Source organism: Melanerpes formicivorus, unplaced genomic scaffold (genome assembly GCF_026170545.1).
Source record: "Melanerpes formicivorus ecotype bairdi unplaced genomic scaffold, bMelFor1.0.p_v2 SCAF_7, whole genome shotgun sequence".
In the NCBI taxonomy this organism is placed as follows: Eukaryota; Metazoa; Chordata; class Aves; order Piciformes; family Picidae; genus Melanerpes; species Melanerpes formicivorus.
The window spans coordinates 14,781,091-14,805,919 of NW_027142359.1; the positions used below are offsets into that span (position 1 = coordinate 14,781,091).

The window sequence follows — 24,829 nt, forward strand, 5'->3', positions numbered from 1 at the left end:
ATTCAACTGAAACACTTATATTGTGACGAGCAAAGACTAAAATGTTGAAAGAAGCTGAAATAAAAGGATATTAAATAAGCCCTAGGTAGCTGACTGTGATATTCAAAGCTTTTTGAATCCTTTCTCTTTCCTATAACTGGCTGCTGACATGCCATTTGTCTTTAGAGGAGCTCATGCCTCCAACCAGCTTCTGAAAAACAAATAAACTATGTTCACTGTCAGTAGGGACTTAAACCCTGTATTCTTAAAGTAGTACAGAGAGCAAAAAAAACCACTCAAAATTCAGTTGTTCACTTCCTCTGGTCTGACTAAAATCTTCTTACAAAGATGGAGATATAATGAAGATTAGGAAACTCACCTTTTTGGCATGTCCAGGTTTAAGTCCGTGCCCAGTATACATTGCCAGTACCTTCTGCCTGGGTCCCAACACAAAATGACCACCAGAGTGCCTGTTTTAGTGATGAGTCTCACAACATATTTCCTTTAGCTAATACCCCAGATCTGAAATTTTATGTAACATACATTCTAACCATCTGAGAACTGAACTGCTACAGCTTCCTCAAAAAAGGTGATGGTGTCTTATTTTACACTTTACCTATACCCTCATCTCACTTCTCTTCATGTTGACTTGTTTACAGAGGCTACTACCTCTGTTCTACTATACGGAGGTAGCCTATACAGAGGTAGCGCCATTTATAGCCCAGATTTTGATGAGACACACATACATGACTTTGGAATAAAATCTGAAGTGAGTATTTGTCAATGTAGTTGAAATAGTAAGAACACTTCTTTTTTTCTTTTTTTTTTTTTTTTTTTTTTAATTTATTTCCAAAAGGCAGCATTTTAACATATCTCTGAACTTGACATAAAATGGGAACTTTGACAGTGCTCCCTTACATAATAGTGCATTAATTAATTCACTTTTCCAGATTTCTGTGGCAGTTGCCTTTTTCAGCCCTAACAACTAGTTGGATTGCCATAATTATAAAGAGTACAGGGTGCACAGCCTATGATCAGAAGCATGTAATATACTTGAGGTGTAAAATGCTACAACAATAAAGCTAGAATAAATGTATTGTTTAGATACTGGCACAACTTGTACCTTTATAGCTTCATCCAAATATTTCTGACTCTGAAATGAATGCCAGAGCATAATGTGTTGCAATTTGGTGCATTTATTTTTCATTTATTAATCTACAGGTTAAAGTTGAAGAGAGAAACATTTTAAACTACAAATATATAATACTTTATACTATACATTCATATTAAAGTGTTTTGTCTTTCACTGGAAGTTTGGGTAAGGGGCTAATAAAAACTTTTTACTTATGCATATGAGACACCATGATGAATAACTGTATGGAAATCTAACTAAACCACAACAAAAGTTAACTGCTGACACAAGTGTTATGATTATATGGAGGTTATTAATATTCAATAGGTGGAATGATTAATAAAAATATTAATAATGTTATTAATAAAAATCCCTTGGAAAATATTAATAAAACCTATTTACTGGTTCGAAATATTTGGTTGTGGAATAGATATTTCACTAGCAGGAATATGTAACAATTTAATCAATATGAGCGAAAATCCAGAAACAACAAACAGCAATTCAAACTGTAAAGAAAAAAGAGAACATTGGCAATATGGTGGCGATTGCCCACAAGGGAGGGGGAACGCTAGAATCCTCTAGAGCAACAGATCTTTAACAGATGCTTATAAAAATCAGATGATTGTCGTACCACGCAGCATGCATGGGGGTTTGAAAAAAACGCAAATGGCGTTGACCACGTAAAAGCTGCAGGAACACAGTTTCACTTTCTGTTGGCTTCTGCAGCTTGTCGCTGTAACACACACAGGGTTTATCTCCAAAGGCATTGTAGTTTTTTCCTATTTGGAGAGGTTCTTCAGCTGCAATCTTCACAGAGGTACTTGTTGCTTCTTCCAATAAAACAAAACTGTCCCAGGAACTCTTGGCTCCTCCTGGGTTGATCTCTCAGCCAGGCAAGACACATCTGTTCTGCTCCTGGGCTTTACAATGCTATACAGTGAGGGATCTTGCAGTCTTGTCTGGGTAAACTGAAGCATAGCTCAGATTCCAAGCAAGACTTGTGACTTCTCCCAGAGTTTGGACAATTGCAAGGCAGCCACACCTCAAGTACTGTGTCCAGTTCTGGGCCCCTAAGTTTAGGAAGGATGTTGACTTGCTGGAACGAGTCCAGAGAAGAGCAACAAAATTGGTGAGGGGTTTGGAACACAAGCCCTATGAGGAAAGACTGAGGGAGCTGGGGTTGCTCAGCCTGGAGAAGAGGAGACTCAGGGGTGACTTTATCACTCTCTACAACTACCTGAAGGGAGGTTGTAGACAGGCAGATGATGGTCTCTTCTCCCAGGCACCCAGTACCAGAACAAGAGGACACAGTCTCAGGCTGCACCAGGGAAGGTTCAGGTTGGATGTTAGGAAGAAGTTCTATACAGAAAGAGTGATTGCGCTATGGAATGGGCTGCCCGGGGAGGTGGTGGAGTCACCGTCATTGAAGGTGTTCTGAAGGAGACTTGATGGGGTACTTGGTGCCATGGGTTAGCTGTTTGGGTGGGTTGGATTGGTTGATGGGTTGGACACGATGATCTTGAAGGTCTCTTCCAACCTGGTTTGGTTTATTCTAATAAAGGTTATTTATAGATTTCCTGAGACAATGATGGCCAGAGACAACAAAGATTAAGAGATAAAAACCTGACACTTTAACCTATAGAATGAGTTTTCTCTAAATGTGGCTAAATGCTCACACAGCTGGCCCACTTGGACCCTAGGGCATGTTCAGACAAGCTTAGGCAATGTGGGCAATTTCCCCAAAAAATCAGACCTGCTGGCTCCTGCCCCATTCAGGGTGTTTTTGAGGTTTTTTGTCCCTTCAGGACAAGAAGTCACTCATGAATTCTCCACAATGCCTACAGAAAGATCATGTAAGTTGATCTATAAAAACTGAAGTGTCATCTGGGATTTTTTTCCTTCCATCATCTTTCCAAGACTCTAAACACAATTGCAGTTAACAAGCATATTGCTTTTGATTTAAACAGGCTTTAGGTCATCATACTGCTCCTACTACTTCAATTTAATTGTATTCTTATTTGTTACTCATTATACCTCATCTACAAGTGTCAGCTGTGAGCCTTCTTGGAAATGACTATATGTTTCTCTGTAGGAAAAGACAATAGATATTGACAACCTAAACACAAACAATGATGTGCTATAATTTTCATTCATTGTCTGGCACTCCAAGAGCTGGCCATCTCAGTATTTGTTTCAGTCTTTGTAACAAGAAAAGGTCATCAAGTCAATGACTTTACCAAAAATACCCAACAATCTGGTGTCTTACAGCATTGCAAGAAGGCTAAATGTCGTTAACATAGAGGGAGTTCAAGTATATTTTCAGTAATTGGGACTCTTAAGAGGAGAGGGCAGGCATATCAGCATATTTTATACAACCTCTAAGTTAGATTGCTGTACTTGTATACCACAGCTGCTTTCTTTCCAAGTTTTCATATTCATTCCCTAGCCAGAAAAAAATAACCAGGGAGAGTGTTACCAGACAGAAATCTATTTCTGTTTTGTACCATGTTATCTCTGAGCTCCTGTTGTAGCAGTGTTTCATTTAGCACAAGTGACTTGAAGCTCAGAAAACTACTTGTGATCTAGCAGCTGCATAGACTCCTTTTCCCCCTCACAATAAAATGCCTTTAGCTATCATTGTATTAGCCTGGGCCTTCATTCTACTGCCATTGAAATTAACCTTTGAAGTCTATCAAAGTCGATACAAGTTCCACCAATGTAACTTTAACTTGTCTTTCAGCTTCATAGAATATTAAGGGTTGGAAGGGATTGGAAGGGACCTCTAGAAATCATCTAGTCCAACCCCCCCTTCCAAAGCAGGATCACTTAGGGCAGGCCACACAGGAGCACATCCAGGCAGGTTTTGATAGTCTCCAGGGAAGTAGATTTCACAACCTTTCTGGGTAGCCTGTTCCAGTGTTCTGTCACCCTAATAGTAAAGAAGTGCCTCATCATTTTGAAGTGGAACTTCCTGTTTTCCTGCTTATACCAGTTGCTCCTATACCATCAAGAAAGACTGTCACCTTTGTCTTGACACCCACCCCTCAGACGTTTATAGACATCAATAAGATCACCTCTCGGCCTTCATTTTTCTTCATTTGCCACAAAGCCTTGCTACCCTGCCCTCCTCTCCCCAAAGAAATATTAAACTTTATGAATGTAAGGTCTGAGAAGAGAGAAATTGCTGATCTCAGAATTAAAGGGACCTCAACTAGTTTGGTCACCCAAAACTTGAACAAACAAACAAACAAACAAACAAACAAAAATATTCTGCAATCTATTCACAGACCACTCAGAGACAAATTTCAGTCCTGCAGAGTTTAGGATTACCTTTTGTAGGTTACAAGATGATTTGCCCGTATTATTTCAAGGTGAATGCATTTTTATGTAGCATATGCCTAATACCATGGGTACGATTATTACCACCATATAATGTCAGTTTTCATGGGTAATTAATTGATAAATGGCAGCCAACTCCTTCTTAGCTGCTACATAAGTCTTTCATTAACATATTTAATTCAATAAAGAACAGGATAGTAGAAATCGCGGTAAAGGACAGAGAATCAGTTTGTTCATTTTCATAGGCTGACTTCTGCAGCGCTCAGTAGTAGGGAATGGTTCATTGTTTTCTCTTACAATGGGTCATCTGCACTCAGGAGAAAATAAGAAGTAAAACCAACAGACACCATTCTTTTCCCAAAATAGCCTAAAATTAAGATGAAGAAAGGACAGGAATCTCACAGGTCTGTCCTTTCAGATTATTCACTATGACTGCAATATTACATGAAGAAAGTCAAGTGCACACACTGAGCTAACATGGAAACTAAAAATGGACCGAAAGGGAGCAGGACAAGCACAGAGAAACAAAAAAGTGCAGAACAATATAGAGAAAAAGAAAACTAGGAAACAAATAATCAATCAACCAAACAGACAACTACAAAAATCCAACCCAAACCAAACACACAAAACCAACCAACCAAAAAATTCTACCCACCCCCCACCTGCTATCCAAAAAAAGAATTGGAATGTATTGGGTAAGAAGGGTAAGCATTTTGATGACATGCTAAACACAAGTATTTGTCCAGTGAGATGTTTGAGCATGAAGACATAATGGCAATGAAGGAAGGATCCAAAACAGATCCCCCTTCTGTGATGTGAAGAACAAAGAGCTGCCAGAAATATTTATTGGATCTAATCTAGTATATTTTAAAATAAACCAATACCAGTTTGGTATATTTTAGAATCAATCCATTCTGATTTTAAAGTGTAACTAATGTAGTATATTTTAAAATAAACCAATATTCTAATAAGCATTAGCATCAATATAATAAAAGCTCCAGTTTATGTTTGTGAATACAAATTCTAGTTCAGCTTTGAAAAGATCTACCTAGAAACAATTGTTACATTTTTGTTTTGAGAAGAGGTTTCACAATAGCTACACGAATCTAATACCCACATTCTGTGATTCTGAGGTTAATACTTGTGAAATTAAGGTGGAAAATTAAAATACACATTTTTTGGAAGCATCTAGTCTACAGTCCTGACAATGCTAACTACTACTCATACCTTTTCCTGCAAAACTTTTACATTGTTGTTCTATGTCCAAAGAATAATGCACAAAGCTTTTCTAACAGTTCTTCATTCTAAAATAAACTGAAATTTAGTGACCTTCTAACAGACTGTAAAAGGCATCTCTTTGACTGAGATTTTGGTGGAATGCCAAAATAGAAAAGGTACATTTTAAAAAGTGCCTTTAGGTAGCTAAATATCTTTAAAATATTTACAGCAATGGAAACTATATGCCAAATTCCTGCCTGAATCATTATTGCAGTCCTGATAAAATATTGTGGCACTATTAATTAGGAATTATAATAACTTGGCTCAAATTTAGGAAAATAATCAGGCAACTATGTAACATTAGCCTTGTAGAGATTTTTAATGATTATTTAAATATGAAATAAATAAATAATAAATGAAGCATGCTACATGAATTTATAACTGATTTTAATGTGTCATACTTTCCCCTTTATTTTTTGCTATACCAGCATTTCTTTTTTGACCAATGTCCAAGTTCTGGAACTCCTCTAAAAAGAGAATTAATACAAAATGCATTGCAGTTGTGTTTCCATTTCTAAACCCAATTTTTAATTCTGTTTTAACCCCTTTATTGAAATATGAGGCAAACTCTTTTTTTTCATATGCTTCTTCAAGCTTCTATGGAGGTTCAAAATCACAGTTATTCTGCTGTACTAAACCTACATAATAAAGATAAATTTAATGTTCCCTTGGTGCTGTAACTCAGAAGTTAAGACACTTAGGAAAACAGTCTTCATATACATGAAAAATCTCCCTCAACATTTTTATTTTAAATACTTTTCCAGCATTATGAGGCAGACACTGTTATTAATGCTTAGTTTGTTTCACTGCACATGTTCCCTACCCTGGAGCAATTTGTCTGAGGAAAGATTCAAATAATTAAGTTTCCTGCAAGATGTTCTAGAGCAAAGGTTACGGGGCAAAGTCTTTTTGCACAAAAAGAATGGACCAGCATAAGCACCAATGGCAAATGGGAGAAGAGTCTTATGGTGCAGGTTCCTTTTGGAGAAGCTGCTTTCCACCAAGCTGTTTGTAAGCTTCAGGAACAGCTGGAAAAAGCCACAACTTAGATTTGCACTCATAGGGCAAATCTCCTGGGCCATCTAATTACATCGGAGAATTCTCTGCCTCTGTAAGACAAAAGCAGCAGTTAAGCAATAAACAATGAGAATAATTCTGTACTTAAACAACAGTATCTAATGTCATTTCAGACACTGAGCAAAGACATCTGTCCAGAGAGCATCCCGGATGGGACTTCACGGGATCATTCTAAAAGACAGAGAAATTGCTGTTACATGTCTAATTCCTTTAAACAGAATACAGAAGTGTAGAATGCTTCCATATTTATTAGTTGAGGCCATGATCCTTAAAACCATACAATATTTAATACTAATCACAGCAAAATTATAGGCAAAGTTAAGGACTTGCACTTCTGCTGATTTGAAGGCATTAGTAAAACATGTAGCTGTGTTCGTGAAGCTCTCAGTTCTCAGAAGATTCACAACACTTTCAATCATTTAACCTCATCTTAAAACTCCTCGCCTCTCAGACTTTTCCCTGTTACAGATACACAACCTTATGAAGAGGTTTAGCAGAAAAAAAGAGTGAGATATTATAACCTTTGCTATTTTATATTCAAAGCATTATCATTCTACCAAGCAAGGAGATAATAATCCTCTTATATTTGTATTTAACTCTGCAGTTTAAATTGGAAATACTGTGACTTATGAATCCTCACCTTTGTTTCAACCACATGTATTCTTAAAGGCATAAAGCAGCTACTATACAGATGCCATACCATACCAAACAAATGCTGAGCAACTGTTAAAAACATATTACAGTTCAGCATCAAAAATAAATTCACATCTTGCATCTCTTTTAAATTACCAGTCTTTTTTCTCAAAACATCAGCAGCTCTTTTGTTATCCATATCCTTAGCCACTATCATCTGCAAAAGGTCTGGTACACACAGAAATGGAATCTTAAAGAGTAGTGATGGAGAATGTATGAAAAGTGGTACAAACCAAACACTTGCTTTCTGAAGTCCTGGTGAAAAAAGGGAAATAAATGTTTTAGAGTGACTCAAAATCTTATCATTTGCCTACTCAGAAAAAAAGACCCAAATCATTCTAGTCTGGTAATAAACATTTTCATCTACAGAGTTTGGGTATGAAAAATAATCCTCCATCAATGCACTTGCCTGTACTTTTGAAGTTCAGGAACAGATGGGAAGGAAAAAATGTGGTGTTCCTCTTGCATCTTCCTTAATTTGCATACAGATTCATGTTACTTGTGCCAGTAGAGTCTTCCTCAATCACAAGCAAGCATCTGAAGTTTTGGTTCTCCTGTTGCTAAGAGAACAAGCTGGAAGCATTGGGTTGGTCTCCACCTTTGTTCTTCATCATAAAGGGAGGTGTGCTATTGTCACTATCGAAGAAGATGGAATTTAATTCTGCTTATATCTTGTGTGTCTCAGTTTTTGTCTCTATTTTCCTCTTTTATCCTACAATTTTATCCATTATTGTGCTGGGAGGAAAAAAAAAAATAAAAAGGGAAAAGTGTGACCTGACAATTTTTAAAGGCAATCTTGGGCTGCAAAGTAAATCCTAGGTCAGGACTATTGATTACTTGGCATTCATTGTTGACAGCATCAAATTGGCAAGGAAGATGAAAACCTATCTGGAAAGTGTTGTTACTAAGTTTATTAAAAATAAAATAAAATCCTGTGATGTCAAATCCAACTGTAAAAGAAGGGGTTGGACTACACTGACATTGGACTTCTTGAACTTGTGTCAAATGATAAAAATAAATCTACTTTCAGCTGTAATTGAAGATTCCTTTTCCCCAGGTAATTGTACAGCTAGATAAAAGCTGATCCTTCAATTTTACAGGTGGTAGGAACTATAAAATCATTGCCAGGGAGCAGATAGGAGGCTGGTCTTCAGCAAGGTTTTTCAACAGGGCTACTTCACTTCTGAAGGAATGTGTCCATTCATGCTAAAAACATTCTGTGATAGAGACTTAGGAACTGTGTTTGCAATTTACATGACACTTTAAGGAATACATCAAAATATATCTGGCTCAATTTTCTTTTTATATATATATAAAATCACACCTTTGGATTTACTGTGTTTTGTTTTCCCCCAGGAAAAAAGTAAATATCCAACAACAGAAGGTAGCTTTCAGTCCTGAGTCCATACATTTCCAAATTACTTAGGTGATATCAGCTTGTCAGCAGCCTCTCTGGCAGGAAATGCTGTGGTCTGAGAATCTGTTTTGCAGCAGTGGTACACTAATTCTTACTCACAACTGGCCATACAGAATTGCCAGAGAGGTGATGTTCATTCCATGTTGATAGCAGCTATAAGTGTAGGCAGCTTTCAAGTCACCTTCAGTTCAATACAATTAAGTGAAATTCAGCAGTACATAAACCACATATAGGCTCTTGACACAGGACTAGCAGTTATTCTGCACATAAAACACAAGCTTGCTGCTAAGCAATGAAAGAGATGAAGGAGATAAATAGGGCAAAGATCAAAATGAGGACAGTTCAAATTAGCATAAACAAAAGTATAGCATAACATACAAGACAAAATTGCTCTTTAGAGGCCATGGGTGGTGATTTATAAGCAGTTTCAGAAATAAGATTTCACATTTTAAGATACCAGCTCAATAGTTTCCTGAATAAAGGCTTCTGCTTTCACTACTGAGCTGTTGTTTGGCTGAGCGTTACAGTTTCCAGCTTGATCCTTCCTGGAACAGAAGCTTCCATGGTTGGTAGCACTCAAAATGCAAATTAAAACTTTGCAAAATTGTATTATTGGAAAACATTCACTCTCATATACCCAAGTTTTGTCTTGAGTCAGGCTTCCTTGAATGCTATTTAACCATTTCTTATATATTAATATAGACTATTTTCCATTTCTCCATACTTATTCCTAAGGTGCACATCACAGGTTCTCTACAGTTGCAGACACTGAAGGAACGAAGATGATTAATGTAACTGCCATGTGAGGAGAATGTTCCCAGGACAAGTATATCTTGCACACTGCATTTCCATAATAGTTACCTCTGAATTAAACAGTGAATTTCTAGGTATAGGCATACTGCTGGATGGGCTTAGCAAATTGGATGAGGAACAAAATTTCTTTTGGCAAAGGACCATTCTACACACAGTGCACTGTTTCTCACAGAAGAACTATCTTAGTTATCTTTGTAGAGCCTCACGGTGTAACATGATTTTATTTGTGTGCTTATGGAATTGCAAAGGCTTTTAAGACTTCACAACGTCAACCTGAGATTTTTTACTATCAAATGTTAACCAATTTTAAAATCTTTTTGAAAGAATTACCACTTCATCATGAAAACATTCTCAGGAGAAACAAAATACTATTTTATGTGAGAAGAGTCCTGAGCTTGCTGTGAATGAGATGTATTATCACAGAGTAGACAAGGACAGATCTTGTCTGTTGGGCTTTTTTGGTCCACTCACTGTAAGTAATTGCTAAATAAGGATATTACTAAACAGTTCCACTCAAAAGAAGCATTCTTAGTCTTTCTCATCTTCACTATGCACACAAATTAAATTACTACCAGAACTACCTGTTAAACTATGGTAACACAGCCTTTCTTCAGATGCTCTGAACTTAGTGAGGGTTAGTCTGAAGATTGTGTTGTCATAGGTATGCCAAGTTAAAAAATTGTTTTGCTGTCCCTAAATGTTGTTATTGTTTAACTGCAATTCAGTTCAAGTCAGTAAGAACCTATGAGACTCTTGTCTTCTCTTTGTCTTGAACAAGACAGGTGTATTTCCTGATTTTACTTTCAAGTAGTTGCTGGACATGAGATTTTCCAGAACTGAAAAGCACACTCAAGTGAAAAGTCAAGGGCTTGACTCTGATCAAATTTAGAGGTTGACACCAGATCCCACTGTGGCTGACCTCACATCGTCTGTCTATGAGTCTACTTTTATCTTCAGCATGCTTCTCCTCACAGCAGTGGGGCAAACTGCAGTCTTTTTAAGCAACAGAGATGAACATAGTAAAATAAATAACTGTTGCAGAAGAATGCAGACCTTGATAGCAGCATAAGATAGCTACTTAGGTCTGGAAGATCTCTTCATATTTTTCTAGGCTTCCTAGATTCAAAGTAAGTTGTATTTAGTTTTAAGCACTCATATATCAAGCTTACGGATTTTGAAACCAAACCAAAACCAAACCTCTACACCAAGAGGATCCCCAGGAGTTCAGCAGAATCTGCTGCTTTTTTCACATTTCTGCATTTGTAGAACAAGCTACTCGATCCTAGATCAGGTACTCTCTCCCAGGGGCTGGGAAACCAAGTCTCGTCTGAGCTGGGCATCACAACAAACCTCTCCTTCAAAGTCAAGATTCCCAGAAAGATGAAGTTGTACCTTTGAGAACACGAGGAGCTAAGAGCTCTACAGAGGCTGTGAAATCAACAGGACCATTGAGGGACTGATGCAGTATTTTGCCTTTGTGAAAACAGCCTCTTCTGCCTTTCAATCCAAACTGAACTCTGTGGCAGTTCAGTTCCTAAACCTGATTTCAGGACTAAATTCTCCCTTCTGCCTCCCATACAGCAAGCAAAGATTACAGAGCAAATAAAAAGCTACACATAGAGCAGCTATACTAATATGGTTCCTATTAACTTTTTTCCCTTCTACCCCTAAAAAGCTTTCTAATTCCTGGATTTCTTTCAGCTTATAGAGAATTGTGCTGACACAGGTAAAGGGGCAAATAGCAGCAATCATTTGCTCTTTTGCATTGATTCTGCCACAGAGAAGCATAAACAAAGCTTTCAAAGAGCCTGATCAACTTCTTGCAGAAAGACAACCCCATTCCTCACTAAATACACAAGTAACACATGTTTAAAGGAAAGGTCAAACATCTGTGCACAAGATGTACATGATCTTACATAAAACCACCAATTCATCATCCTCAAGCAGATATTATAGAAATTTTACTAGTAAGGATTTAATTTCTTAGTTCATCTAGGAATTTACATGAGTTACTCCAGGAAACCTAGGAGGGAAGGCAATTATAAAGGCAATAGCAAAGTTGTATGGGTTTAACCCACCTCTGTAAATCTCTGTACAAAGATATACATACAGAATGTTAGGGGAAAGCAACTATGATAAAAAGCATCTGGTCTCTGAGTAGCTTTAACACAATGAACTCTTTTAAAATGACAACCCAAGTACAAAGAAGAATAGTCTTTAGACCAAGCCCACATGATACTGTTGTTAGTAGATATGCACCATGGAAAACAAAAATTAAACTGAACTGCTTGTCAGGGTGAAAATTTCTCACTTATTTACAATAAAGGAAATTAATTTGAACATAGAAAGAAGAAATAATTCCAAAAGTAGTTTAATATCCTACAGTGTGGGCCAAATCCTCAAAGCCTCCAAGATGGGCAATATTTAGCATTCTACCACTCCAAATAATCACTTTCTTGGAATACAGTCCCAGCTTTATCTCCTTGGTCACAAATTTATTAGAAACTTGAAAGAAAATGATGCCAAAGGTCTGGGTGCTGGGAAGAAATCCTTCCCATCATGTGGAGGCCAAGAACCTCCACATACAAAAGAAGAAAATTTTATGTGGTGAGAGGAAGTATATACACAGGCATCTAATGGTAACTTTGTCTGTGCTTAGCTAGGAGAGAAGGAATGAGAAATGGCCATATTCTTTATTCCCCTCTGTCACAAGAGGTGCTATAGCCAGGGTTCATAATATACTTTTCTCAGATTTACTTGTAGCATAAGAACAATATCAACTATAAGGAGAACAACTGAAAAAGACTCGAAAAGCACAGCAATGGGGAAGGAAAATGTGGTGCCATACAAAATAAATACCCACCAGTGAGACAGACCACATCAACAACATAGATCAGCAAGAACGTCTAGGAGTAAGCCTGTATAAAGTTCATGCAATTAAGAAAAGAAAATCCTTTGACCCCATGGCATATCTTCTGAGATTAATATCCCATGGCTACAATTAAAAATGTTGTTTGGGTTGGTTGACCCTTTCTGCACATATACCCTGAACTTCTAAAGTATTTGTTCTTTAAGATGAGAGGAAGAGATCATGATGGTAAAAGAGGTTGGGTGTAGAACTAAACTAAAATGGAAGTTGCCATTGGCAAAATTCACTTTTTTTTTTTTTTTTCCCCTTAATTGATTATTTGACTGTTAAAAAAACCCAAACAACAAACCAAACAAACTCCCAAAAAAACCCAAGCAAACAAAAGGCCACATTTATACTGGTTTTTTCCCCCTCTGTATATCAATAGATTCAATTTTGGTAATTTGGTTTAGTCAAATGAGTCCACATATGTCTTAAACACCTTCAAATGCTCAAAATGCAGTGAATAGGAGGAAGGATTTCTCAATAGAGGCTAAATGCTCTCACAGTTATTTACAGTCATGCCCTGCTTTTTCCAGCAATATCCACAAACTTTGCAAGACAACCATAAAGAATGCCACCAATCTCTGTTCAGTGGAAAACAGTAATACGCTTTTGGTTTTCTCTCTCTATTGTCCAGTGACCTATAGCAATGCCAGCAATGCATATGGGACTGTTTGACATAGTGTTATGTGTTTCCTACAGCCTTCCATATAATTCTACAGAAACTACTTCAACAGATGACTTAATTATATCTGCAGTTATTATAAATCAACATAACTTCATTACTGTTAATAGACTTATACTGATTTATGCCAGCATACATTTTAATTTAAAAAACTTTACTGAGCCACAATTTGATGCAGAGGCATTGTTTAGTTTGTTCCCTTTTTGCAAATGTTCTTTGTTATGAAATTTAACAGCAAAATGTTCACAGTGAAGAGTTAAGTGGCATGGAGGCACCAAGAAAAGGTGTGTGATGTTCACAAAAGATCTGTAACAGTGCTGATCTTCCTTGTTTTATAAATCATCATTCTAATCCCACCCTATTTCTGAGTTCCATCAACTAAACTAACTTCACTAATATTACTAAAGCTATGAGAAGCGTAGATTTGCAGTGGCCATGGATTTGCTGTAATAGTTCCTTTTACCAAAAGCCTGCTCCTTCCTTTTTCATTATTCTGTGAACTGAAAAAAATTAGGCTGATTACTGCATAACACATAAATATGAACAAAAGAGAAACATCTGTCCATTAGTCTGGAGGTGCCTGGCTTTTCTTTGCTCAACTTCCCATATCATTTCACTATGCTGAAGTAATAGCATTTTAGTTTTTCAAAAAGGCACCTTTAATAATACAGTTATCACGAAGACACACACACACCACACCACCACCTCCCAAAAACAGACAGCTTTTCTTGCTCTCAGAAGACAGAATTTCATGCCCTGATGATTTTTTAAAAGGAAATGAAAAAGTAACTGTGAATAGTTTGAGAATAAATTACTCCAACATGAAGTGAGCTCTCATTCACTAATACTTACAAATAGCTTAAGCAAGGATAAAATAATGTGTACTGTAATTAATATTTTAATTTACTAAGAAAAGCTAAATAGTGATTAAACCCCTTCCCCTCCTGTTCCCCCTGATAATAATGAAGCTAGGCAATTTCAAGAGAAGCAGAGCAGCTAGGATTTTAATGTCGTTGATTAAGAACATGTTTCCATGGTGGCTATTATGTCCCTCTTTAAAAGATGAAAACAAAACCAAGCCTTATTTCCTTTTAGAGCTACAGGGTTTCTTCTGCCTTCATAAGACAGACAACAAGAAAAAGTTTAAGGATAATTAAAGGCAATTAGGCTCATCAAGGCTCATTTCTGGTCTAGCTCCACTTCTCCCTACAATGTGTGCTAATTGCTGCTTCAACATACCAAGTAGCATGGGTTATTTTCTTTGTACTTTCACAAACAAGATCAGCTTTGTCATTATGAGCTTTGACAGTGTGAATAAGAGACTCCTGATTAGCTTTTTTGTTTGTTTTTAAAAGATTTATACTACATGTCCTCCTGAATCTGATAATAAAGAATAATAAATTAACACTTAGCAATTGTTTAGTACCTTCTACTAGAGGATCTCAAAGTTCTTTGCAAACATTAATGAATTAATTCTTTCAACAGTCATGCATAATACGTACCATCATCATAATTTTGTGGACTACTGAACACAGAAACAAAGAGGCTGTGTAGTACATTCAGTGTCATAGTCAATGTATGATGTTGGTACCCTCTTCAGACACAACAAAAATATTGGCTTGTTTGCCATAAGCATGCCTCTTGTGTGACAACTACTATTATATCTTGGTTTGATTCATTGATAGTCAGGCAATTTAAAGTATTTAAATGTCTAAACATCAAAGAGAAGTTTCTAGTGGGAAATTAGTAAGAGGCAGATGTCCAGAACTAGATAGAAAAGCATTCAAGGCCATCCATCTATGTTATGTATTACAGTAGAGGATATTAGGTAGTTTAGTTATTGGAAGCTGAAAAAGTTCATTAGCACAGCTGTCCAATTATCAGTTCCTGACAGCACGATCATGACTGCTCAATCCTCACAGAGCTTTTCATGTAAAACCTCAATCCACCTACCAACAGCTTTCCAGCCTTGAAAGCAGTTGGATGCTACACAAATTTAATTTTTCCACCAGAAACTGTCTTTCTTTACTGCTTCTAAGTCCCTAACACGCAAACAAAAAACTTCACGCATGACTTCACGATTTTTAACATTCTTTTATGATTTTTGAACATTTTTTAACATTAATCAACAATACCTCCTCCAACAGTGAAAGATTCATAGATTCATGGAATGGTTTGAGTTAGAAGGGACCTTGAAGATCATCTAGTTCTAACTCCCCAGCACTGGCAGGATATCCTCCACTATACCAGAGTCCTCAAGGCCTCATTCAGCCTGGCCTTTAACCCCTTCAGGGAGGGTGCATCGATGACCTCCCTGGGCAACCTGTTCCAGTGTTTCACCACTCTCACTGCAAGGAATTTCATTCTAATGTGTTACAGTATCACAGTATCACCAAGGTTGGAAGAGACCTCAAGGATCATCGAGTCCAACCTGTCACCACAGACCCCATGACTAGACCATGGTACCAAGTGCCACATCTAATCTCCTCTTGAACACCTCCAGGGATGGTGACTCCACCACCTCCCCGGGCAGCCCATTCCAATGACTAATGACTCGCTCAGTGAAGAACTTTCTCCTCACCTCGAGCCTAAACTTCCCCTGGCACAGCTTGAGACTGTGTCCCCTTGTTCTGGTGCTGGTTGCCTGGGAGAAGAGACCAACCCCTTCCTGGCTACAACCACCTTTCAGGTAGTTATAGAGGGCAATGAGGTCACCCCTGAGCCTCCTCTTCTCCAGGCTAAACAATCCCAGCTCCCTCAGCCTCTCCTCATAGGGCTTGTGTTCAAGGCCTCTCACCAGCCTTGCTGCCCTTTTCTGGACATATTCAAGTGTCTCAATGTCCTTCTTAAACTGAGGGGCCCAGAACTGGACACAGTACTCAAGGTGCAGCTTAACCAATGCAGAGTACAGGGGCACAATGACTTCCCTGCTCCTGCTGGCCACACCATTCCTAATACAGGTCAGGAAGCCATTTGCCCTCTTGGCCACCTGGGCACATTGCTGGCTTATGTTTAGGTGGCTGTCGATCAGCACCCCCAGGTCCCTCTCCGTTTGGCAGCTCTCCAGCCACTCTGACCCCAGCCTGTAGCTCTGCATGGGGTTGCTGTGGCCAAAGTGCAGCACCCGGCACTTGGACTTGTTACATGACATCCCATTGGACTCTGCCCATCTGTCTAGTTGGTCAAGGTCCCTCTGCAGAGCCCTTCAACCCTCTAACTGACTAACATCTCCCCCTAACTTGGTGTCATCTGCAAATTTGCTGATGACTGACTCAACCCCCTCATCCAGATCATCAATGAAAATGTTAAAGAGGATGGGGCCCAGCACTGATCCCTGGGGGATGCCACTGGTGACTGGCTGCCAGCTGGACATGGCGCCATTCACCACCACTCTCTGGGCTCGGCCCTCCAGCCAGTTCCTAACCCAGCACAGAGTGTTGCGTTCTAAGCCTCGAGCTGACAGCTTAGACAGCAGTTTGCTATGGGGGATGGTGTCAAAGGCCCTGCTGAAGTCCAGGTAGACCACATCCACAGGCCTCCCCATGTCCACCAGGCAGGTCACCTGATCATAGAAGGCGATCAGGTTGGAGAGGCAGGACCTGCCCCTCCTAAATCCATGCTGGCTGGACCTGACCCTTGGCCATCCTTCAGGTGCGCAGTTTTTGACACCAGGATAATAATTATTGCCTAAATGTCCCTTCCTCAAACTTCAATTCATTTCCTCTCATCCTATCAGTATAAGCCCTTGTAAAAACGTCCCTTCCCAGCTTTCTTGTAGGCCCCTTTCAGGTACTGTAAGGCTTCTACAAGGTCTCCTGGGAGCTTACTTTTATTCTGGCTGAACAGCCCCAGCTCTCTCAGCCTGCCCCCATAGGGGAAGTGCTCCAGCACTCTGACCATCTTCACAACCCTCCTCTGGACTTGCTCCAGCAGTTTGATATCCTTCTTATGCTGGGAGCACCAGAACGGGACACAGAACTCCAGGTGGGGTCTCAGGAGAGCAGAGGGGAGGATTACTTCCCTCATCTTGCTGGTCACACTTCTTAAGACAGGTAAGACTGTTTGCACGTACAGATGCTTTTTTACACGGCCAGCCCCCATTCTTGGCAAGCACATAAGAGATTGCAGCTGATGCATTAATTTCAGTTCTTTGTACATAACAATTTGCTCAGGTATCACATGTCCAGAACACAGTGAATTAAACTGGACCAAAGTCCAGTCTGGATGCATAAGTTAGACAATTGTTCAACCTTCCTATCTTCCAGTCCTGGCTAGCAAATATAATCAAAACATTATGCTTCTCACAGAACAGATATGCTCATAGATCACATGTAAAACCTGGATAAAATTCTCTGCCTTGGAGGGACTTCAGTTCACATGTCCAACCTCTGTCCACCCTATTCACAGTCATGAGGTGGAGGAAAGGAGATACTTAACTCCTGTCTGAAGTGTTTTGTTTTGAAAAAATATTTACTATTTAAAAATAAGAGTACAGGCAACTACATGAGTAATTGCAATAGCACGTCTGATCTTTGCCACTTAAAACCTAATTGCAATCCCATCACCTGTGCTGTCTATCACACTGCTTTGAGAGGTAAGAAAAGGGATGAAATCCACAGAAGTTGAGGAGAGAACTGTACCTGGTTTGCCCCATGCTGGCTGACTGCTCTGGCTACACAAAAACTATGTAACAGGACACTATAGTGTCAGCCTCCACTCCACTGCCCTGAGAAGAGATTTAGGATCACAAAATTCCAGTTGCATGACAAACACATGATTTCAAGCAGCCTCAATGATGGACTGGCCCCGTAATTTCCTGTATCATCCAACTTTGAAAGCCTGTCCAATGAGCAGGATCATGCTACTATTTTTCTGTCTCTCACATATGCTGCTCACACCAGTTCTGCAGCTTTCAAGTGCTCCAGCATGTGTTCCCAAGTAACTAGGGAGCTTTAGGATTATTACTGACATAGTTTAGCTACACCTACTTATGGCTTCTCTAGGGTCTTCAACAACAAAAAAGAAACAATATGGACACCAGGAAATCTGCAAGTCTCTTAGCAAGTATCTTAATGCTCATATGGAAATGGATTAAGTTTAAACAGACATGACATTACAACTTCCTGTGGTGAAGGGGCTATTTGGAGCAGAAAAGCAGGTTTTTTAACAGATACAGTGTAGAGAAATGGTCTGGCTGGAAATTTCAACCAGTAAGATATGCCTTTGTGCAGCCATAACATGAAGCGGAGAGCCACAATCTCTAGCTGTAAGCACAGATCTCTCTGTTGCTACTTACCAGTCTTTGCAAGTAAGGAAGACCATGAAAAATGTCTTGGCTGTAATCAGACCATTTCTCTACTAATAACAAAAATGAATGTTCCACACAAACGTTAGTGGCTCCGCCGAAGTCCAGTAATAATTAAGTTCCTTAAATTAGAGTTAATTTTGCACATGCTTATATTCTAGACCTCAGTGTACCTTCATTTTTCCTGACATCTCCCATTTTTCTGTATCTCCCAGAACACAGTACAACTGCACATTGTCTTTTACTGAGGAAAGTGACACAAACCTTCCTTGCAAGTTTGAATATGAGAGTGTAGTCTATTTACAACTCTCAATAAGGTGTCTTTTGGGATGAAAGCAGAATGGCTTTTTATTTTCTTTAGGTGAAATGTAGCATATTCTATAGGTATTGTTAAAGCAAGAAGCACCCCCTTGGACTTCTTTTTTTTTTTTAAGTAAGAGGAATAAGATTTAATAAAAGAATGTAACACATTTGAAATGGTCAAAGATGAATAAGACAGCATGCCTCATTAAAAAAAAATAAATACTTTGCTCACTCCTTAAATGCTGCTCCCAGTCTCTCTTCATACCCCTCCATACTAATAATATCTCAGCGCAGCTAAAAGATTAGTTACAAGGTGCACTATGTTATTTTGATTCCTTGACATTTGCAAGTAAGAGACATAGAAGAATTATTCAGATTCATAAATTGAATAAAATTAAAAAAAAACACTTTAAAATAGACCACTTTGGGCATTTCCACAGTCCTTTTTAGCAGACCTGTTAAATACCAGTTATCAGACCTGATATACAAACTCCCTGAACAGAGTGTGATTTAAGTTTCAACTCAACAAGATGCTGTCTAAAACCTTACACATCAAGGATAACAAATTACTTGCTTAAAGTTATACTTAACTGAATAGGAGTTTAATATGCTCCTTCCTGCCAGTCTTCACACCTGTTTAGCAAAGAAAGCCTGGCTAGACCAGTCTTTCTAGCTTTGCTTTCTACATCTGCAAACATTTGTTTTGTAGGGTTAAGAGGGACATTTTGAGACCACAAGTTGCAATATCTTCCTCAGCCACTTCCAGATAAGCAGCAGCCGCTTTGGAGTCACACAGAATGCTTTGCAGTAGGTGGGTATGAGGCATCTTCAGAAAGTGTTTTAGAACTCAGGTTACAACAGAGATACACTTTATGCAAGAAGGGCAGAGAACTAAACAAATTCTGTTATTTGCTATTCACAGGGCCAATCTAATAGTACCTTATATCAATTCCCATGGTTTTTCTACTGACTTAAAAAGCCAGAAATCACTTTGATACTAAGGAATAGAATCCATGCTATCTTTTATCCAAGACTCTGTGAGTACCAAATGGCGAAAGGCACTGCAGAATTTCCCTCATGTCAAACCTCACATGGGTTTGCCCCACAAGTGTGGCAGGATATGGATTGGAGTTAGTCAGCCATTCGGACAGCAGTTAACTTAGAGCTTAAAAAGTGTTTTGACAATAATTGTTTACTGGATATGCTTCTGAGGTTTGGCTACTTCACCACTTTCATTTGTTTTTCAGGTTGTTTCTAGTAGATGGTTTGTTTCTGATGATGACAGCTTGAAAACTCCTTTCACTATTCTAACAGCTGATTAAGTGCCATTCTTGTTTTCAGACAAATAATCAAGGGTCCCATGAATCTTCTTCTACCCAGAAATTCACTTAACACTCAGATATTTGCCTTTCTGTGAAATCTCCTACTGCACAATGTAACGACAGCAAGCATTGTGCTATTACGTCCATTTTTAAGATAAAAACTAGAATATTCTAGGAAAGTAAGGGGGGGGGGTTATTTTTGTTCATTTCTTTGAGAAATTAGGCCTCTAATATCCTCCATGGCTTGTTATTGAGATTTCAGGCATAAATACACCATAGCTAAAACACCAATACCGAACAGTAATTTCAACTGATGAAGTACTGCATAAGGATTCAGTCATTTCCAGTAATGTTCAAATGTCCCGTTACATTTTTCAGTCCTAACCAATGAGCTATTGATTTTAAACTACAGTGTCATGGATTATGTTACTGAAAACGGGTTAGGTAGAAAATTCCTTTAATAATTTAACAGAGCTGAAAAGGGAGCTCAGTTCTTTGATTACCTGTGACTTTGATCTGGACAAGCAGGTAGGTAGATGGTTTACACAGAAGGTCACACAATTTCATTCACTTAACACTGGAAGGCTGTGGTACACATATACATTTATATATTTATATACATACCAGGCATTTACCTGATATTCACACTCCAGGCTTTTAATGGAATCCAGTGCAAGTCTGGATTGCTCTTTAGCTCATAGTAAAAGCAACCTAGGGTAGAATTCCTCTCAAAAGGTACAAAGTAAAACGTCCTTGCCTCCCCTCACCTTCCCCGCTGCTCTTGGAAAACAAGTATGGGGCACTGGAGGTCGAGGGTGAGGTGATCCTGATGGCGGAGGACACACCATCTGGGGTTTTCCCTGAGACTAAACAGCCTAAGGTTAAACAGCCTAAGGTTAAACAGCCTAAGGCAAAGCAGCCTAAGTTTAAACAGCCTTCCCCTGGCATCAGGACCTGTTCCCTCAAAAAAAGAGGAGGGTAATTGTTATTGGTGATTCCCTTCTGAGGGGAACGGAGGGCCCCATATGTCGGCCTGACCCATCTCATAGGGAACTCTGTTGTCTGCCAGGAGCCCAAGTTAATGATGTTACCAGAAGGCTGCCTAGACTGGTGCAGCCCTCTGACTACTATCCCTTACTAGTTATGCAGTTAGGGAATGATGATGTTGCAACCAGAACTCCCAGGGCTATCAAAAATTACTTCAGGGTCCTGGGAGATCTGGTTGAGGGGTCAGGTGCACAAATAATTTTTTCATCAATACCCTTAGTTGCAGGAGGGAATACCATAAGGAACAGGTCAGCAGCTATAGTCAACAAGTGGCTTAGAGGCTGGTGCAGTCAAAAGAATTTTGCGTTTTTTGATCTTGGAGAACTTTCTACTGCACCAGGTCAGCTGGCAACAGATGGAGTACATCTATCCCAGAGGAGGGGAAAGGTCACAGTATATGAGAATGGCCTGTCCCCCAAAGGTAAAAAGATTCTGGGAAGGGAATTGGCAGGTCTCATTGACAGGGCTTTAAACTAGTTTCGAAGGGGGAAGGGGCTGAAACTAGTCCCCTCAGGCAGGAGTCTGGGGGTGATAAGCTAGAGCCAGAGGTGAAACCAGCACCTTAGCTGCAGTGTATGTATACTAATGCACAAAGCATAGGTAACAAACAAGGGGAGCTGGAAGCCTTGTTGCAGCAGGAAAGTTATGATGTAGTTGCCATCACAGAGACGTGGTGGGACGACTCACATGACTGGAGCCATGCAATTGACAGCTACAGGCTCTTCAGGAGAGACAGGCAAGGAAGAAGGGGTGGAGAGGTGGCCCTGTACATCAGGAAGGCACTAGATGCCATTGAGATGGAGATTAGGGACGATCGGGTTGAGTGCTTGTGGGTAAGAATTAGAGGGAAGACCGGCAGGGCAGACATCCTGGTTCGAGTCTGTTATAGAACACCCAACCAGGAAGAAGATGTTGATGAAGCATTCTATAGGCAGCTTAAGGCTGACCTTATTCTTATGGGAGACTTCAACCCACCTGACATCTGCTGGTATCTCAACACAGCAGAGAGGAGACAGTCTAGGAGGTTCTTAGAGTGCATGGAAGACAGCTTCTTATCCCAGGTGCTGCATGAGCCTATCAGGGGTAAGGCTATACTTGATCTCCTCTTCACCAATAGGGAAGGGCTGGTGGGTGATGTGGTGGTCAGAGGGTGTTTTGGGTCCAGTGACCATAAGATAATTGAATTTTCAGTATTTTGTCAAGCTATGAGGGGTTGCAAGCAGGCCTCCACTCTGGACTTACGGAGGGCAGACTTCAGGTTACTCAAGGAACTAATTCAGAGGGTTCCCTGGGATAAAGCTCTTAAAAATAAAGGGGTCTAGGAGAGCTGGACCTGCTTCAAGGAAGAACTCTTGAAGGCGCTGGGACAGGCTGTGCCAATGTGCCAGAAGATGAGCCGCCGGGGCAGACGACCAGCCTGGATGGGTGATGAACTTCTAATAGAACTAAGGGAAAAGAAGAGGGTGTATCATCTTTGGAAGAAAGGTGAGGCAACCCATGAAAAATTTAAGGATGTTGCTAGGTCTTGCAGGAAGAAAATTAGGGAGGCAAAAGCACATTTGGAGCTTAGACTGGCCTCTGCTGTGAAGGACAACAAAAAGTCCTTCTATAAATATATTAATAGCAAGAGGAAAGGCAAGGACAAACTCCACTCCTTGGAGGATATGGAGGGAAATGTTGTATCAAAGGATGAGGAAAAGGCAGAGGTACTTAACACCTTCTTTGCCTCAATTTTTACTAGCAGTACAGAACGTCTTCCAGACAGCTGGCCTGCAGATCTGGCAGAAGGAGCCAGGGAGCAGCACAGTTTCCCTATGTTCCAGGAGCAGGTAGTTGGAGCTCTCCTCAGCCGCTTGGATCCCCACAAGTCCATGGGACCAGATGGGATCCATCCTAGGGTGCTGAGAGAGATGGCAGAGGAGCTGGCCAAGCCACTCTCCATCATTTTTCGGCAGTCCTGGCTCACTGGAGATGTCCCAGAGGACTGAAAGCTGGCCAACGTGGTGCCCATCCACAAGAAGGGCCGGTTGGATGAGCCAGGGAATTATAGGCCTGTCAGCCTGACCTCAGTGCCAGGCAAGATTATGGAACAGGTCATCTTGAGTGCAATCACACAGCACTTAGAGGATGGCTTTCTTTTTTTCATGCCTTTAAAAAAAGAAAATCTGTCAATGGGACAAGCAACACATTTTCATGCTGCAATAAAGGGTATGCATCCTTATTTTATTTAAAAGAATGAAAGTTTTAGAATAAGGACTACAGAACATCTGGTACCTATCACAGAAATCACCCATACTGGAAAACAAAGCACAACCTTATCTATCACTAGATGGAGACAGTGCTAAAAGGGCAATACCTGTGAAAAAGGAATTTCTACTTCCAGCTCTCAAGTATGGTGCTTCTATTTTTTATAGTATGTGTTTTACCATGTTTCTTACATTACAAACAAATCTATTCTAGTGTCACAGGGGCTGGGTACAATACAACTAGATACAGGGCAATACAGTAGGAGTGATTTACAGCATGTCATTTGTGTGAAACAAATTGGCACCTAACCTATAGTATCTGTCTTTGTATCTGGTTGAAGGAGATAACACTGTGAAGTACATCACATTTATTATCTTGCTATAACACAGATTTCTCTTGAAATGACTTGCTTTTATATCACCTACTCTTGCAGCACTTAGCATGGGTGCTTTCAAACAAAGAAAGGAAATAGAATAGAATAGAATAGAATAGAATAGAATAGAATAGAATAGAATAGAATAGACCAGGTTGGAAGAGACCTTCAAGATCATCGTGTCCAACCTATCACCCAACACCACCTAAATGGATGCCCTTACATTAAGATCTCCAATTTGATTCCTAACATACATATAATTTCAACCTGGCTTCGTCTAGTGAATTAACCTGACATCATTTACAAAACTAGTTCTCTAAGGGATTCATAGCATTAAAAAAAAAAAAAAGAAATTATCCTTAGTTAAAATCCATATTGTGATCCATGATCATAATGCTGGGTGTGAAATCACTCCTATGATTTCAATTGCAATTATTACTCAATTGCCTACGAGTGATTATTCCAGAGTGGCAAAAACAATTGCAAGAATTTCCTTTAATACTGAAACTTTTTCTCTTCAGAGACTCTTTTAGCCTTTGGCTTGCAACTCTATTACATGATGAACTTCCATTATGCCTCTCCTGTTCTTGACATTTTTACTCTTGTTGCTCTTAGTGAGTAAACTAGCTTCAGGATACATCTAAGAACATTAACATTGCAACTCAGTGAAGGTGATGGAAGTTGTTAAAATGTAAATGATCTTATGTAAATATTTTTCCCCATTTCAGTTTAATGCCAATAAGGAGGAGGAAGGAGGGGGGGGAATGGCAAGACTTATGACTTTATATATTTTCCTATTTTGTGATTCTTTTTTAAAGCAGTCAGAATTTTGAGTTGAATATCCATGGAACATAGGAATGGGGTGGGGAGGAGGGAGTTTGAGAGAAGGCTTGAAATGACACAAAGAC

At 39.4% G+C, this 24,829-nt stretch overlaps 1 long non-coding RNA gene across 1 annotated transcript in view; it reads right to left on the reverse strand.

Annotated features, from left to right (window-relative positions):
- Positions 1-8,100: 8,100 nt before the first annotated feature.
- LOC137442165 (uncharacterized) overlaps positions 8,101-24,829 on the reverse strand; it is a 38,948-nt gene continuing 22,219 nt past the window's right edge. The window contains exon 7 of the long non-coding RNA XR_010987598.1: positions 8,101-8,233. This is a non-coding gene — a long non-coding RNA (uncharacterized lncRNA). The remainder of the gene's footprint in view (positions 8,234-24,829) is intronic.